Source organism: Arachis ipaensis, chromosome B2, assembly GCF_059453495.1.
Source record: "Arachis ipaensis isolate K30076 ecotype BB chromosome B2, ASM5945349v1, whole genome shotgun sequence".
Classification (NCBI taxonomy): domain Eukaryota; kingdom Viridiplantae; phylum Streptophyta; class Magnoliopsida; order Fabales; family Fabaceae; genus Arachis; species Arachis ipaensis.
This window is the reverse complement of record NC_142437.1, coordinates 60,397,810-60,403,866: the sequence shown is the minus strand read 5'-3', so window position 1 is coordinate 60,403,866 and position 6,057 is coordinate 60,397,810. Positions and strand designations below refer to the sequence as shown.

The 6,057-nt window shown below is 43.5% G+C and overlaps 1 pseudogene; it reads right to left on the bottom strand.

Moving 5' to 3' along the window:
- Positions 1 to 375: 375 nt before the first annotated feature.
- LOC148574059 (uncharacterized) lies at positions 376 to 1,038 on the bottom strand (annotated as a pseudogene).
- Positions 1,039 to 6,057: the final 5,019 nt, after the last annotated feature.

The following is a 6,057-nucleotide window of genomic DNA, read 5'->3' as shown; positions in this document are numbered from 1 at the left end:
GGGATCCAGCTTTGCCCTCGTCGCCACATCCTGAGGAGCTGGAGGTAGACTGAAATCGGGACAGCCCCGACAACACCATCAGGGCCATTCAGGATCTCCACATCGGGATCTGTCTCAGGTCGGGACGTCTCAACAGAAGGGGTTGCAAAAGCCTTGGCAGGAGGATCAGGAGCAGAAGTCTCATCATCATCAGGGGCTGGCACGATCTTACCATCCTCGACAACATTATCCACACTGAACAAGGTAAAGTCGGCATCTGGAGCAAGCACCCGAGCTTGGGCCTTTAAGTTCTCGTACAGGGCAGTCATGCGATTTACTATGTGCCCCTGTAACTTGGCATAGTCATCATAAGAGGATTGAAGCTTTTCCTTCGCCTCAAGAAGCTCCCCATAAGTACGAGTGTAGCTCTCCTTGGCTTTCTTCGCCATCTCCTCTGCCAAGTTGGCAACCACCTCTGTCGTAGTAGCACGGGCCTTCTCCTTCTCCAAAGACAGCTCCAGCCCAACATTCTTCGCCTCCTGCTCAAGCCTCAATCCCTCTACCCTATCATATTCAGACTTAGCTTTCCTAAGAAAGGCACTAGTAGCGTTGATAGGAGATTTCTTGAACTCCATCAACAGAGCAGCACTAAGGTTGGCCATTTGGATACTGTTGCTAGATATAAAATCAAGATGGTGGAGAATGGACACATCATCAGTCGGAACAAAGCCATACGGAACAATGCTCCACAGCAAAGGCCGCACCATCAAAATCATTATCATTAAGATCATAAGCTCCAGCAGTCCTTGGCCTCTTAGGGGAAGGCCCAGATGAAGAAGGAGAAGAGGCAGCATCAAAAATCGCAAGAGGTAGATCAGTAGAGGCCACCCGAACTTGAGGAGTCAGAATAATCTTCCTCAGACCTTAAGGTCCCGAGTCTGGCTTCTTCGGAGGGACCTGGGAAGAACCCTCCCCCGACGTCTTTCTATGCAAATTCTGGGCAGCCACAGCCTTCTTGGTCTTGCGGAAGACGTTCATCGAATCAGAGCTTGAAACCATCTCTGAAAAAGAAAAATCACAAAAGCAGTTATACAGTGGATGACGACAAGACCACGACAAACAAAAGAAAACTTTAAAGAAGTCGGGCACTACCTAGCTCAGAACGGAGAAGAGTGGGATCCCCTAAAAACTTCTTCGTATCCAAATGAGGAGGCTCCCTCCAGTGCTCCTCCAAAACACCCACAAAGGCCCTCTCTACCTCATCAAGACTCTCTAAAGGATATTTAAGAACTACAGGGTCCTTTTGCCACCAAAGAGAAAATGTGCGTTTATTGTTCTCATCCGGAAAAAAGGATAAACATCCTCAACAGCCCGGACTTTGAAATAAAAGTTTTTGAAATTGTGGAAGGAGTCATCAAAAATAGAAAATACCTTTTTTCCCTGAGTAGCCCGGAAAGAGATCCAAGAAGCCTTCTTCTTGGCCGCCCCCGGTTTAGTCATCACAAATAGATAAAGAAAAAGACAGAGAGAAGGCCGGACACCCAGCTCCTAACACAACAACTGAAACATTTTCATAAAGGCCCAGGAGTTGGGATGAAGCTGAGAAGAGGCCACGTTACGGTTCCACAAGATGTCAGACTCAAACTCAGTGAAAGGAAGGGTAACACCTAACTTGGTGAAAAAGTAATCATATGCATAAAAGAAAGGACGCTCCGCCCGACTTAAGGGGGGAAAACTAACCCTCTCCTCAGGGTCGGGCGACACCAGCTCGTAGTTCTTCTCATCCTCCCTATTCCAAATAACCCTATGATACCTCCTAAACTTCTCACAGTGCTCCCAATCTGCTACAGTAAGATATCCTAACACTACGGAATCTAACCAGTCAGCCATACCAGGAGGAACCTTTGTGAACATTTCAACAATATTTCTACGAGAAGACATAGAAACTATACATACAGTAAGAAAATGAAAGGGGCGTCACTACCAAACAACTCGGCCAGAAATAAGAAGACGAAAAAGCAAACAGTAAATAGTAACACAAGGAGCGAAAGGGCGCCCCAAGGTTCACACAAACAAAAATCACCACTAAAACCTAGAGGCACCCGTTGGAGGCAATGCAGACACAGAAAAGAAAAGTGCAAAAGATCAGAGAAAACCAAAAAGCCCCAACCTTTTCAAAACAACAAAAAGAAAGAAAGATCAAAGCTCTAAATGAAAAACAGAAGCATGCAGCAGAAACCATACATTAAGCAGAAGGTTCGCAATCATGAAATGCGAAGTGCACAAAATAGAGTCCCAACCTGCAATGAGAAGAAGCAGTAGCGACGAACGCGCGCAGCAAAATCACGGACGGTCCGCACTAACAAACGCCTCGACGCCTCAAGGAAAGGAAAAAAGCTTGGGGAAAGTTTAAGTGAAAAAAGGATTTTTCCCTGGGAGAAAGCAAAAGAAAATAGATGGAAGCAAGAAACTGAAGAATGCGAAACCCCTTTGATTTCAAACAAAATACAAAGAGGGAAACGAAACGGCAAAGAAATAAAGGCCCAATTAAAGGCTTTTAAAGCACTTGCATGAATCCAAAAAACTAACACACTCGAGAATGGCGCAGCATTTAAAGAGTGAAAGAAGGAACGCTTCGCGTTTTGAAACAGCATCAAAGACACAAAGCCCAGGCGAATGGAACAACAGCACCTCGGATACAATCAACAAAAATATGCTTTAGCTTGACCTCCCCTGGAAAAGGTTGAGCTTGGGAATGAGCACAACCTCGGGAAAAGGTCGGAGATTAAGCAGGGGCACTGTTCATACACTGATCTGAGCTATAGGGTCGGGTTGGTTGAAGACAAAGGGACCGACCTCATGAAAGGTTGGCCCGCTACCGATCTCTTCAAAAAAAGAGCTAAAAAAGACGGCACAAAGGCCCAAGTAGGCCAAAAACAAAGAACCACCGCCTACTAGGACGCGGTTGACAAAAGATATGATCTCACCCACAAAAAATAAGATAAGATAACAAACTTATCTCAAATGAAGATCGTCAAAACACCACTATAAATACACTTGAGCACCCAGGTATAACTCATACTCCAATTCTACAAAAAACCTGCGTAAAGCCCATATTGACTTAAGCATCGGAGTCTCTTGCAGGTACCACCCCCCGATGATCAAGGACCAGTAGCACCTCAAGCTCCAACAAGTCGGACGCGACAGGCTTAACCAGACCGGAAGATCTCCTCCAAGATCGACCTCAACGTTTCAGGTAACCCTCGGAACAGTAATAATATTAATCCATGAGAATCAGCAGATCTCCTAACCCTAACTTAGGAGGTTTAGTTGCTCATGCTTTTACAGAAAATTGTGTAATGTTCGAATGAGGGAGGGAAGAATTCTCCTAAACATGGGTGATCTCTTCCTTAAATACTAATCTAATGACTAAGGATTACAGAAATATGATAGACTAGGTTGATAGTGCAAAAATCCACTTTCTGGTCCCACTTGGTGAGTGTTTGGGATGAGCTTGGGGTGACTCCACGAGTTGGTACTCCCTTTTGGGCATTGGATGCCCACTTTTCTTCCCTTTTGGGCGTCTAACGCCATGAATAGAGTTGGTAGCTTGAGTTGAACGTCAGTTTTGGACTTTCGATTCCAGAGATAAGTATAAACTATTATATATTGCTGGAAAGCCCTGGATGTTAGATTTTCAATACCGTTGAGAGCGCACCATTTGAACTTCTGTAGCTCCAGAAATGCTCCTTTGCATGCATGAAGGTCAGAATCTGACAGCATCTTCAGTCCCTTTTCTGTCTCTGAATCAGGCTTTTCCAAAACACCTCAATTTCAATAAGAATTTACCTAAAATCATCATAAAACACAACAACTCAAAGTATGAATCCAAAAATGTGAATTTTACACTAAAACCTATGAAAACATAATAAAACTTGAACAATACATAACTAAAATGATATGAAAATGATGCAAAAAAAGCGTATAAAATATCCGCTCATCAGAGTGCACCATCATGCTGCAGGATGTTACATACTAGCTGGGTTGCTCGTGGATGGTAAGTGATGAGCGGATAATTTATACGCTTTTTTGGCATTGTTTTCAGTATGTTTTTAGTATATTTTAATTAGTTTTTATTATATTTTTATTAGTTTTTATTTAAAATTCACTTTTCTGGACTTTACTATGAGTTTGTATATTTTTCTGTGATTTCAGGTATTTTCTGGCTGAAATTGAGGGACCTGAGCAAAAATCTGATTCAGAGGCTGAAAAAGGACTGCAGATGCTATTGGATTCAGACCTCCCTGCACTCAAAGTAGATTTTCTGGAGCTACAGAAGCCCAATTGGTGCGCTCTCAATTGCGTTGGAAATTAGACATCCTGGGCTTTCCAACAATATATAATAGTCCATACTTTGCCCGAGATTTGATGGCCCAAACAGGCGTTCCAAGTCAGCTCAAGAATTTTGGCGTTTAACGCCGGAACTGGCATAAAAACTGGAGTTAAACGCCCAAACTGGCACAAAAGCTGGCGTTTAACTCCAAGAAAAGTCCCTACACATGAAAGCTTCAATGATCAGCCCAAGCACACACCAAGTGGGCCCCGGAAGTGGATTTTTACACTAAACACCCTAGCTTACTCATTTTCTGTAACCCTAGGTCACCAGTTTACTATAAAAACTACTTTTAGTGATTCATCTTGTACCTCATGACATTCTACACATTTCATATTGTATCTTCTACGGCATGAGTCTCTAAACCCCATTGTTGAGGGTGAGGAGCTCTGCTGTTCTTCATGAATTAATGCAATTACTACTGTTTTCCATTCTATCACGCTTGCTTTTATTCTAAGATATTCATTCGCACTTCAACCTGATGAATGTGATGATCCGTGACAATCATCATCATTCTCACCTATGAACGCGTGCCTGACAACCACCTCCGTTCTACATGCAATCAAGCTTGAATGTGTATCTCTTGGGTTTCTAATCTAAGATTGGAACCTTCGTGGTATAGGCTAGAATTATTGGCAGCCATTCCTGAGATCCGGAACGTCTAAACCTTGTCTGTGGTATTCTGAGTAGGATTTGGGAAGGGTTGACTGTGACGAGCTTCAAACTCATGATTGTTGGGCGTGTGACAGACGCAAAAGGATCAATGGATCCTATTCCGACATGATCGAGAACCGACAGATGATTAGCCGTGCGGTGACAGCGCATTTGGAATGTTTTCACTGAGAGGACGGGAAGTAGCCATTGACAATGATGATGCCCAACATAAAGCTTGCCATGGAAGAAGCCTTGCATGCATGAAGAAGAAGATAGTAGGAAAGCAGAGATTCAGAAGACAAAGCATCTCCAAAACCTCAACCTGTTCTTCATTACTGCATAACAAGTATTTATTTCATGTTCTTTTACTTTTTACAATCAAATCTGAGAATTATTGATATCCTGACTAAGAGTTACAAGATAACCATAGCTTGCTTCAAGCCGACAATCTCCGTGGGATCGACCCTTACTAACATAAGGTATTACTTGGACGACCCAGTGCACTTGCTGGTTAGTTGTGCGGAGTTGCAAAAGTGTGATTGTAATTTTGTGCACCAGTAAGGCTATATCTGGGTGTCTTACAAATTTTGACAAGCTGATGGATGATGGCAGACCTACTTGGGAGTGGTTTCAGGAATTATTTAGCAAGCTTCCGCCGCCGAATACGGTAAAGTAGTTTACAGTCCACTTCACCTGGTTCCATGAGAAATTCAGGGAGCTGTCGGCCGATGCGACTGAGGATACCATAAGCATGTATCCATATGCGTATATTATGATTCTGCTATTCACTCAGTTATTTTGTAACAGGAGTGGAAATCGGGTTTATATACAGTGGTTGCCCTTTGTGGCAAGGCTGGACGAGATGGGCACTTATAGTTGGGGTTCGGCAGCGTTGACATGGCTATATCGATGCATGTGTCAGGTTGCCAACAGAATGTGACGAACATGGCAGGCCTCCTCCAACTACTGCAGTCTTGGATTTTCTGGCAGTTCCCTACTCTCAGGCCATAGGGATGTGATGACTTTTCTTT